At 44.5% G+C, this 12500-nt stretch overlaps 1 long non-coding RNA gene across 1 annotated transcript in view; it reads right to left on the bottom strand.

The window, feature by feature from the left end:
* Positions 1–136: 136 nt before the first annotated feature.
* The window catches only part of LOC128701140 (uncharacterized), a 166320-nt gene continuing 153956 nt past the window's right edge, over positions 137–12500 (bottom strand). The window contains exons 3-4 of the long non-coding RNA XR_011394028.1: positions 1899–2036; positions 137–262 (exon numbers count right to left, since the gene is read on the bottom strand). This is a non-coding gene — a long non-coding RNA (uncharacterized lncRNA). The remainder of the gene's footprint in view (positions 263–1898; positions 2037–12500) is intronic.

Raw genomic sequence — 12500 nt, forward strand, 5'->3', positions numbered from 1 at the left:
TAATCAATATACTTATTTTTTAATGGGAACTATATTAAACCCTCTGCTGACTTCACGGTAAACAGCGAGTAAATAATATATATTTTCGTAGTTTTTTCCCGGCGCAGTCAGATGTCTCACCTGTAGGTTTCTCCTTAACCCATGGTTTCTTCAGAAGGGGTTTCACTTTAGCGACAGGCTGGGTTTCTGGAGTCCCATCTACCCTCACCACTTCCACCATCACTACCATGGACGCCACACACCACCACACACAGTTCCCTATCTGTGGAAAACAAAAGGGAATGACATAACAATATAAAGGGCATTATTGTTATAAAAATTGACTGGTTAGACCCGACGAATTGTTTACTAGGGCACTTAAAGAGTGCATATGTTTTCCTGGCGCTGGAGTGAAGGATATCGTTAAGAGATTAAGAAGCATCATGCTGGTAATGGGAACAACCTTATTATTTGCCACAGCACTGGAAGAAATGGTGCTGGCAAGGGAAGAAGAGATGACCTTCCTTTGTAGGTACAGGACGGCGAAAGACATTGTAAGGAAGAAGGGAGAGATCCCTGTTTTCTAAGTTTATTTAGGCAGAGGTACACATAAGTACAAGTAACATACGTAGTGTAAATTATCAAGGATAAGCCAAAAAAGTCACAATAACTTACTTCCATTGGGGTTCTTGGGATTTTGTCACTAGATGGAGTTGGAAACGAATGGCTGTCCAGAGCAGCCGTTGTTAATTGCTGCCCTGACTAGCACAGCAAGGACATTGCAGTATCATCTATTGATAATTTATTGGTAATGACAAGGTCTAAGAAACCTGGAGGAGGGAGTGCTTCTTAAATATATATAATGGCTAAAATGTTATAAAATTTTTAAACTATGTGTATGTGTATAGGAAAGGGACTTTATGGAGGTCAGGTATTTGGAGACAAGGAAGCACTTGAGAGAGAGCTACTGCAAGCTAGTTCCTCAGCGGGTATCTTATGGTCCACTAAGCCGGCGCCACTGTGAAATTCAACCCCATGGTCTCCGCCCGATTTACTGCTGCTATTGATAGCCAATGGGAAGTGTGTATTGACTGCCGAGTAGAAGAGAGAACCAGACCAGACGGAGCAGCCTAAAGCCATAGGAAGGCTGCCCGCGGCTTGACGTCCTTCTTGCCCATTACTCAAATATATAGGCAATAGTGGTATATAGGAAGGACTTGGAAGTCTACAGAGAACGAAGGAGACGGATAGCCTCTGGTGTGACTACCTATGCGAAATAAGTCACGTTGTCTGACCTTTTTTTAGGGACTATCCTAGGTAACTGGCACAGGTTACTATGTATGATTATTTATGTAATTGTATTTATGTGTATCTGCCTAACACTTACTACTCTCTCGGGTTAGTCCCGAACTGTTCAGCGAAGTCCCGTAGCTCGATCGCTAGCGCACTCGGCTCACACACTGAGGTTCGGAGTTCGAATCTCCGGTATGGCTGGAAAACATTAAGGACGTGTTTCCATAAGACACCTGCTGTCCCTGTTCACCCATCAGTATAAAATGGGTACCTGGGTGTTAGTGGACTGGTGTGGGTCGCATCCTGGGACAAAACTGACCTAACTTGCCCGAAATACTCAGCATAACAAGCGGCTTTCTTTATAGCAGTATGTCACTGATGTCAGTTATGGTCTGTATACCTTGTACATGTACTTGCAGTAATAAAAATTATTATTATTATCATCAACAACGATTGTGGCCTGACCAGAACACAGAAGTAGTTAAATAAATTTTGGTGAAACAAAAGCAGTTCCCGAGGGGAAATAATAATAATAATAATAATAATAATAATAATAATAATAATAATAATAATAATAAGAGTACTTTGACTATTTTGCAAATGGAAAAAAAAAATAATTTGCCTACCATGACAAGCGAGGAAGATGGCTTCGGGGGTCACTAATGAATGATGCTTGGCAGTCTCTGAAGATTATACTGAGGTTAACAAAGGTCAAAGCTGACGTCAGGTCATCTCACTCTCATCTGCTGACCTGTACAAGTCACCTGAGGGTACAAAAGTCAAGCTATAGCATAGAAGATTCTGTACACGTTTTAAAACAGTAGTATTTCTTATAGAGATCTAAAAAAATATATATAGAAAACCAGCCTCAGAGTGACCAGGACGTGGAACGACTTCGACAGTGAAGTGGTCAAGACAGAATCCATACATAGCTTTAAGAATAGGTATAACTGGGCTCACGATGCCTAGAGAACCCAGTACCGGCCAGAAGCTAATGCTATACTTATAACTGGTTGATAATAGACAATTATCTATTTACAATATATATATATATAACGGATGTTTAATAGATAAGGTTCTCTATATAAATCAACGGTAAATAATTTCTCCCTTTTTTTGCTCCAAACTTTATTCTTTTAACTACGAAAACAAACAAAATCTTTCTCAATGTTACCCTTAAGAGGATAATAGCCCAAAATCTCCTAGTTCTAAAACTATATCTAGTTTATTTGACTGGTACAAAAGTGTATGCAAAAATGAACAAGAATAATACTAGCCACTTAGAAAGAGCACCGCTGGAATTCTGTAACTTTGATGACTTTCAGTAGTTTGAGACTGTTATCATTAGGGGTATACTGGCACCTTCAGGGGTATACTGGCACCTTCAGGGGTATACTGGCACCTTCAGGGGTATACTGGCACCTTCAGGGGTATACTGGCACCTTCAGGAGTATGCTGGCACTTTCAGGAGTACACCACTTTACAAGACCACCTCCAGTCAGTATGCTGGTGTGGTGACGACTGACAAATGCGAATGTCAACAGAGTGGTGGGTAGAAGTGAGAGTGACTGTGTGTGTGTGTGTGTGTGTGTGTGTGTGTGTGTGTGTGTGTGTGTGTGTGTGTGTGTGTGTGTGTGTGTGTGCGCACTCAACTGTGGTTGCAGGGATCGAGTCATAGCTCCCGGTCCCGCCTCTTCATTGGTCACTACTAGGTCCACTCTCTCCCAGCTCCATGAGCTATATCATACCTCGTGTGTGTGTGTGTGTGTGTGTGTGTGTGTGTGTGTGTGTGTGTGTGTGTTTGTGTGTGTGTGCGCTCACCTAATTGTACTCGCCTAATTGTGGTTGCAGGGGTCGATACTCAGCTCCTGGCCCGCCTCTTCACTGATCGCTACTGGGTCCTCTCTCTGCTTCCAGAGCTTTGTCATACCTCTTCTTAAAACTATGTATGGTTCCTGCCTCCACTACTTCACTTGCTAGGTTATTCCACTTGCTGACAACTCTGACTGAAGAAATAATTCCTAACGTCCCTGTGACTCTTCTGAGTCTTCAGCTTCCAGTTGTGACCCCTTGTCCCTGTGTCCCCTCTCTGGAACATCCTATCTCTGTCCACCTTGTCTATTCCCCGCAGTATCTTGTATGTCGTTATCATGTCTCCCCTGACCCTTCTGTCCTCCAGTGTCGCCAGTCCGATTTCCCTTAACCTTTCCTCGTACGACATTCCCTTGAGCTCTGGGACTAGCCTTGTTGCAAACCTTTGTACTTTCTCTAACTTCTTGACGTGCTTGACCAGGTGTGGGTTCCAGACTGGTGCTGCATACTCCAGTATGGGCCTAACATACACAGTGTACAGTGTCTTGAACGATTCCTTATTAAGGTATCGGAACGCTATTCTCAGGTTTGCCAGGCGCCCGTATGCTGCAGCAGTTATTTGGTTGATGTGTGCCTCCGGTGATGTGCTCGGTGTTATGGTCACCCCAAGGTCTTTCTCCCTGAGTGAGGTCTGTAGTCCTTGTCCACCTAGCCTATACTCTGTCTGCGGTCTTCTTTGCCCCTCCCCAATCTTCATGACTTTGCATTTGGCAGGATTGAATTCGAGAAGTCAGTTACTGGACCACATGTCCAGCCTGTCCAGGTCTCTTTGCAGTCCTGCCTCATCCTCGTCCGATTTAATTCTTCTCATCAACTTCACGCCATCTGCGAACAGGGACACTTCAGAGTCTATTCCTTCCATCATGTCGTTCACATATATCAAAAATAGCACTGATCCTAGAACTGACCCCTGTGGGACCCCGCTCGTAACAGGCGCCCACTGTGATACCTCTTCACGTACCATCACTCGTTGCTGCCTCCCTGTCAGGTATTCCGTTATCCATTGCAGTGCCCTCCCTTTTACATGTGCCTGATCCTCCAGCTTCTACACTAATCTCTTGTGGGGAACTGTGTCAAAGGCCTTCCTGCAGTCTAGGAAAACGCAATCTACCCACCCCTCTCTCTCGTGTCTTACTTCTGTTACCTTGTCATATAACTCCAGGAGGTTTGTGATACAAGATTTGCCTTCCATGAACCCATGCTGGTTTTCATTTATAATCTTGTTCCTTTCCAGGTGTTCGACCACTCTCCTCCTGATAATCTTCTCCATGACTTTGCACACAATACATGTCAGACACAGGTCTGTAGTTTAGTGCCTCGTTTCTGTTTCCTTTCTTAAATATGGGGACTACATTAGCTGTCTTCCATTTCTCAGGTAGTTGCCCAGTTTCAAGGGATGTGTTAAAGATTGTGGTTAGAGGCACTCACAGCATCTCTGCTCCTTCTCTAAGGACCCATGGGGAGATGTTGTCCGGTCCCATCGCCTTTGAGGTGTCAAGGTCACTTAAGAGCTTCTTCACCTCCTCCTCAGTTGTTCGTATGTCATCCAACACTTGTTGGTATATTCCCTCTTGATGTTCCCTTCTGTGCTGTCTTCCCACAGCCCTTCCTGTCTCTACTGTAAAAGCTTCCTTAAATCTCCTGTTCAGCTCCTCACATACCTCCTGATCATTTCTTGTGAGTTCTCCACCTTCTGTCCTTAATCTGATCACCTGGTCTTTGACTGTTGTCTTCCTCCTGATGTGGCTATACAACAGTTTCGGGTCAGTCTTGATTCTCAATGCTATGTCATTTTCATACTGTCGCTGGGCCTCCCTCCTTACCTGTGCATATTCTTTCCTGGCTCTGCGACTGATCTCCCTATTTTCGTGTGTTCTCTGCCTTCTGTACTTTTTCCATTCTCTATTGCACTTTGTTTTTGCCTCCTTACACCATCGGGTAAACCAGGGGCTCATTCTGGTCTTCCCGTTGTTACTGTTGCCCTTGGGAATAAACCTTTCCACTGCCTCCTTGCATTTTGTTGTTACATATTCCATCATTTCATTTACTGGCTTTCCTGCCAGTTCTCTGTCCCACTGGACCTTCCACAGGAAGTTCTTCAACCCTATGTAGTCCCCTCTTTTATAGTCAGGCTTTTCCCATTCAACTCCTGTTATTCTCTCCACTTGCAGCTCTATGTATTCAAAGCACAGAACCACGTGGTCGCTAGCTCCTAGGGGACTCTCATACTTGATGTCCTCAATGTCTGAGCTGCCCAGGGTGAACACAAGGTCCAATCTTGCTGGTTCATCCTCCCCTCTCACTCTGGTAGTGTCCTTAACATGTTGGTGCATGAGGTTTTCCAGCACCACGTCCAACATCCTGGCTCTCCATGTTTCGGGACCCCCATGTGGCTCCAGGTTTTCCCAGTCAATCTCCCTGTGGTTGAAATCCCCCATAACCAGCAACTTTGCTCTGCTGGAGTGAGCTCTTCTTGCCACCTCAGCAAGTGTGTCCACCATTGCTCTGTTGCTCTCTTCATATTCCTCTCTTGGCCTCCTGCAGTTCTGTGGTGGATTATACATCACTGCAATGAGCACTTTGTGTTCCCCAGACTGAAGTGTACCTGCTATGTAGTCTCTTTCTCCTGTCTCATCTATGCCTTCCATTTTCTCGAATTTCCATCTGTTTTTTACGAGCAGAGCAACCCCACCTCCCCCCCCCTGCCCCTTCTATCTTTCCTCATGATCTGGTATCCTGGTGGGAAGATTGCATCTGTTATTGTCTCCGTGAGTTTTTCTGTAACTGCTATGATGTCTGGGGACTTCTCATCGATTCTTCCTTGCCATTCCTCATGTTTATTCGTTAATCCATCTGCATTTGTGTACCAAACCTTCAACTTCTGTTCTAATACTGTAACTGTGGTGCGGGGGGTGGAAACAGAGGGATCGGTGTGTGATGGTTGGTTTGGATTGTTCAGTTGCCTTGGGGGTGTCGTGGCTGGAGTCCTTCTGCAGGTGTTTCTGGGGGGTGTGCTTGTCCTTCCATTTGATCCTGGGTTGTTCTGCTCTCCTTTTTCATTTCCTCCCATTTCTCCTTTCGTTTTTGAACTCTCTCTTTCATCGTCTTCCTCTCGTCCTGTGTTCTGTCTCGATCGAGGTACACACTCCGGAACTCCTGCTTGCCTCTCAGCCGTGCTTTCTCCTGCAGGACCATGGTTCGGGTTGATTCTGCCTTGAAAATTACTTTGAGAGGCCGATTCCTTTTCTTTGTGAACCACCCAATTCTCCGAAAATTTGCCACCTGGGTCATGTCCCCCTCGCCTATCACCTTCCTGATATCTTCAATCGCTTTTTCTCCTCCTGCTTTCTTTCGTCATAAGTTTCCCCTTTAGCTTCGTCTAGCCCATAGACAAACACGGATCTCTCCCTTTCCACCTCCCACTGTGACTCCCATTGCATCCTCTGATGTGTTTTAGTTCCTTCCCGTGGAGTGTTCCTTCCTTCAGTCCCTTCCCTAGTTATGGCCCCTATGCTTCTTGGTTTGTCCTTCCTGCTCACCTGTTCCTGGCCCCCACAGGTATCTGGTAAGGTCCTTGCACATATCCTAGTTCCTTTAATGTCTTCCAACCTCTCATTCTGTCCTAGTGTGCTCCCTGTCTTTGTTTTGGCCCCATGTTGGTTTGACAGGACCTCTACATACAGTTTAGTTTCCATGCTTCCTTCAGACCTGTTGTCTGTGTTTGATGTAGCCATTACCGATGCTACTTCTGTAATATCTTTGTCTGTGCTGTTTCAGATGTCTCAGCTTCTCTTCTAATCTCTCTATCTTGATTTCTGCTGCTGTGGCCTGTTGCTTCCACCTTCTGCATTCTGCTGCTAACCTCTCTTCCATCTTCCTTTCCAGCTCATCTAGTCTCCTTCCCCAGTCTTCCTCCATTTTTTTGAGCTCTACCTCCCATTCCTCCCTCCCAGATTCGTCCTTGGAGCCCCTTGTGTGTGTGTGTGTGTGTGTGTGTGTGTGTGTGTGTCAAATCAAATTTTGTTATCCCCCAGCTCTTCTCATTTCAATGGAAGCTGTAAGACGCTTATAGGTTCAGCGCTTCCCTATAAATATAATATTGAAGATATGATATAAGGGTTATATTACCAAGATATAAATACCCCAGACAGGGCTAGACGTATAGACAAGGCTCCTTACACCTGCTGCACATGTTCATGTAGCAGTAAATAGGTACCTGGGTGTTAGTTGCCTTTTGTAGGAGGAATTCTGGGTAGGGTGAGATATGGAAACAAATCTTACACCTGCAGCCAAAGTTCAATCAGCAGTAAACTGGTACGTATTTGTCTAGCACAGGCCAGTAGAACTACCGCTAATTTACCTCCATTATTACAGTTTTATGATCAAAGGAAACGCTAAGCACGTAAGGGTTATACAGCGGCTCTGGAATAGGATATTATCATTTTGGTCCTAGTAAAGGAATTGAAGTTCCAGTTATTTGGAACATGAGGTACTCGCCAGCATCAGGACACACCTCCCCGTCTCTGAAGGGTAACTAGTGAATGTGCTCTAAGTCATTTGTAATCACGTACAGCTCAGTACTCAGCAGGACTGAGTGTTTGTTGTGGTCGAGAGTGTCAGCTGCAATCAGGTTCCTTCCCACAAGTGTTGTCATCGCCTGTAAACATGGGAGCCAAGCTGTTGTTAAAACAACGGTACTGCCTGACGACAGATGGGAGCCACAACAGTACATAACAGATCCGTGATCGTTCACCCAGTCACAACGGCACCAGATCTGCAACTGTCTAGTAGCAATGTTGCGAAGTTTGTGATCTATTATAACTGACAGGTTAACGTAAATCCCCCCCCCCCACACACACACACATTTACGCAAGACAAGCCACATATATTGTGTGTACTCACCTATTTGTGGTTGCAGGGGTCGAGTCTTAGCTCCTGTGTGTGTGTGTGTGTGTGTGTGTGTGTGTGTGTGTGTGTGTGTGTGTGTGTGTGTGTGTGTGTGTGTGTGTGTGTAAACTGATGTTGTATTAATTAGAAATTTGCGTATAACATTAATGTATAAAAAAAATTGCAAATAACGTAGGTGAGAATGTTGGTAATGAGCACAGGTGAGAACTGCATTAATTAAAGTGAGTGTAAACTTAAATGAACGCGTATAAGTTTAATATAAATTAAAGTTTAACGCAGACATGCGACTGTATCAATAAACGAGGATAAACGCAGACCTCAATAAACGAAGGCGTCCATAATTATCAAATGAACGCGAGCATAAATACAAAGAATAAAATCAGAATAAACGATCTTGATAGAACTTTGATATAGATTAATTAGTCAGTTATTGTTAACAGGTCAACAGTTCCTGTTCTGAACCTTCTCAGAACTCACTAATGATAATCAGACATCCTTTGTGGTGATTATGATAAGCCAGCCTCCTGCAACACTGTATCCTAGAGTGTTGCAGACTACACCTTACTGTATCCTAGAGTGTTGCAGACTACACCTTACTGTATCCTAGAGTGTTGCAGACTACACCTTACTGTATCCTAGAGTGTTGCAGACTACACCTTACTGTATCCTAGAGTGTTGCAGACTACACCTTACTGTATCCTAGAGTGTTGCAGACTACACCTTACTGTATCCTAGAGTGTTGCAGACTACACCTTACTGTATCCTAGAGTGTTGCAAACTACACCTTACTGTATCCTAGAGTGTTGCAAACTACACCTTACTGTATCCTAGAGTGTTACAGACTACACCTTACTGTATCCTACAGTGTTGCAGACTACACCTTACTGTATCCTACAGTGTTACAGACTACACCTTACTGTATCCTACAGTGTTACAGACTACACCTTACTGTATCCTACAGTGTTACAGACTACACCTTACTGTATCCTACAGTATTGCAGACTACACCTTACTGTATCCTACAGTGTTGCAGACTACACCTACTATATCCTACAGTGTTGCAGACTACACTTCACTGTATTCTACAGTGTTGGAGACTACACCTACACCTCACTGTATCCTACAGTGTTGCAGACTACACCTTACTGTATCCATCAGTGTTGCAATTTGCTGCAGTTTAGAATAACCTCCTAAATAACCCACATTTCCGAAAGGAAATTTTTGACTATTTCGGTTGCTCGTGGACCATCATCAGAATTTTCCAGTACGTCACAAGTAGATTACCTATAGATAGTTCCGGAGGTAATTAATCCACTCCCCCCTTCCTGTCCATCCATTTGAGTGGGACTTTCACAGAGCTTATTTCTTGGGTAGCATTGAAAATTGGGTTGGTCAAATGTTTTGTTAGTGGGATGGACTGTAAAGGACGTGCCTAGTATGGGCCAACAGCCCTGCTGCAGTGTTCCTCCTTTCTTATGTTCTTATGTGAGGTTAGGTCCCAAACCAAGCCTCACGGGTCTGATAAGTTCCCAGAGTGTTTCTATTCCCGGAGCCCGGCCATGGACCAGGTTCGTCTGGTGCTAGCCTGGTCAACCAGGCTGTTGCTGCTGGTGGCCCGCTGACTAACATATACATCACAGCCTGAGATGCTAACTTCAGACAAAACAGTTAATGTGTTGCAGCTCGGCAGCCCATTCTGACACCATCAGTGATAATCGTGCAGATTTTTAACCCCTCGTTGGCCAGTGGGTCTTCTGCAGTGTTCCTTCGTGTTTATATTCTTGTTCATATGTGAAAGTTAAGACACATGTGCAACATCTGGATATCTTTATTGTAGACGTTTCGCCATCCAGTGGCTTTATCAATACAGATTCTACTGTCTTCCTATTATGTCCTAGAATCTGTATTGATAAAGCCACTGGATGGCGAAACGTCTACAATAAAGATATCCAGATGTTGCACATGTGTCTTAACTTTCATATTGTCGGTATTTTATACCTTTCTTGCACAACTTGTTCATATGTATTTTATTTGTTCCCCACCCTCGTTGCCAGACGTATCTACTATAACCTCACCTAACCTAAACTAATCAAACCTAACCTAAACTAATCAAACCTAACCTAACGATTTCGTGAGTCAATTTCGTATCTTTATTGATGTCAATAAAGATAACTAGGCGTTGCACATGTGTCTTACTAATGTAACCTTGCCTAACTTAAAAAAAACAAAAAATGTGTGTAGGTCGAGAAGACCCCAATGGAAATAAGTCACTGACTTTTTTGGGGGTTATCCCAGGTTTTCTACACATATGCTACTATGACTCAAGAAATCGTAATGACACGATTGCAAATAAACCATACCCCCGGCCGGGATTGAACCCGCGGTCATAGTCTTAAAACTCCAGCCCGTCGCGTTAGCCACTAGACCAGCTAGCCACAATAAGATTCATCCAACTAGGTATATTTCTACACCATAGGAAGGTTAGCACAGGCACCTCTGTGACCACAAATGCAAGTTTTTACAGACGAATCTCCAGCTAGCGTGGCCGTGACGAACTCTAGCTCAAGTCCCTTCACTGCCGGCTAGCTGGTCTAGTGGCTAACGCGACGGGCTGGAGTTTTGAGACTATGACCGCGGGTTCAATCCCGGCCGGGGGTATGGTTTATATGCTACTATGTATGATAATCTATGTAACTGTATTTGTGTATACCTGAATAAACTTAAAATTATCGTCAAATAACAAGACGAGGTTGACGTGGTAGAGCTGCAGGGTGAAAGTAACACAGGAACCAGACAGCCACTTGGGTGCTGTGTTGCGTGCTGTTGTCTGTACATACAGTCATCTGTGTAAGGAACGTGCAACTTCCGTACACCCGCTCTCACTCTCTTTGGTCAGTTGGGTCTGTCTAGCAGTTTGTTGGGCAGGAGTTTGGAGAGGATGTGGAAAGTTGGGTTTGGTGAGCTGGACTGGCTTGTTATGTGACCTTGTGAGATTTGGTCCATCTGATTTGACTTTCTATATATACTTTTTTTTTTTTTTTACAGTGGGGAATGTAGAGGTTCAGAGCAGCTATTCATCAGTTCATTTACAGACAGAGTTGTTATCCGGTTTCAGTTTATTTGCAAAGAGTTATCCTGCCTCAGTTTATTTACAAAGTTATCCTGCCTCAGTTTATTTACAAAGTTATTATCCTGCCTCACTTCATTGACAAGCTAAGAAATGTTATCCATTCTCAACTTATTACAGGGTAAGAGTTATTATCCTGCCTCAGCTGACTCTGCTATTCCTGCTGCTACTGTTGTGGGTGCTGCTGCTGCAACTACCAATACTGCTGCTACAACTACCAATACTGCTGCAGCTACCACTGTTGCTGCTGCTGCCATTGTGGCTTTCATTGTTTCCTATATTCCCTCTCCTATTACCCTCTTCCACCTCACCTCTATTCCTGCTCTCTTACCCCATTTATCCTCCATCTCTCCTCGCCCAGTGATAAATCTGGTCTGGCAATAAACTGAAGCGGTAGTTGTTAGGAGTTTGTACCCCAGCTGTCCAGAGGATAGTGTTGAAGGGACGGAGGAGGTCACTGGAGGCCAGCCCTGAGGGATGGAGAGAATAGATGGCCTCTGAGGACACACCTTGATGGATGGGGATAGAATGAACGACCCTTGGAGGCCAGCTTGGAAACAGTACGACATTCTAGAGACAGAAGCGATGGAAGGGAATGAAAGGAAATCTTGAAGACATACATGGAGGGAAGGAAGGGTAGGAGGACCCTTAGTGAGTCGTTATGGAGGAGAGATGACCTTTTGGAGGCAGACATGGAGGAAAGGGAGGGTAGGAGAACCCTTAGCGAGTCGTTATGGAGGAGAGATGACTCCTCTCATCTCTTTCTTTAGCAAATAAAAAAAAAATCATACAAGTTTAGCTTTGAGGAAAAACGAGAAAAATCTTCCTTTGCGCAGCATCCCAGCATCCTTGTGATCTAGTCATTATTTTTAATTACAGACCTCGCGACACAAACCAGCTGCCCTGGCCCGGGGCCTCGAGAACCAGCTGGCGCTACCAACCAACCACCTGGCATAGCCTGGTGTCTCAGTAACTACCTAGTGCTACTAACCAGCTAACTGGTTGCCTCAACAGCCACATAGTGCCATTAACCAGCTGGCTCATCTTAAAAAAAACAGCTGTTCCACTAAACGAGCTGGTGCAACAACCAACCAGCTGGTGCAACAACCAACCAGTTGGTTTCAACATCACCACCTCCAGAGTACATCAACAACAACACAACACTCGCAGGATTAAGCCCTAAAGACATTTCTTTAAATCCCTGACGACCTTCTTCTCCGTTGATGGAATTATCGACCAGAGCTTCCCAGAGGCTCGGAAAATCAAGACGAAGTCGATGGTTTTTCCTTCCTCGGCTTCCGAGAAGCAAGAAGCGTTCTCT

The sequence above is a fragment of the Cherax quadricarinatus genome, chromosome 73, assembly GCF_038502225.1.
Source record: "Cherax quadricarinatus isolate ZL_2023a chromosome 73, ASM3850222v1, whole genome shotgun sequence".
NCBI lineage: Eukaryota > Metazoa > Arthropoda > Malacostraca > Decapoda > Parastacidae > Cherax > Cherax quadricarinatus.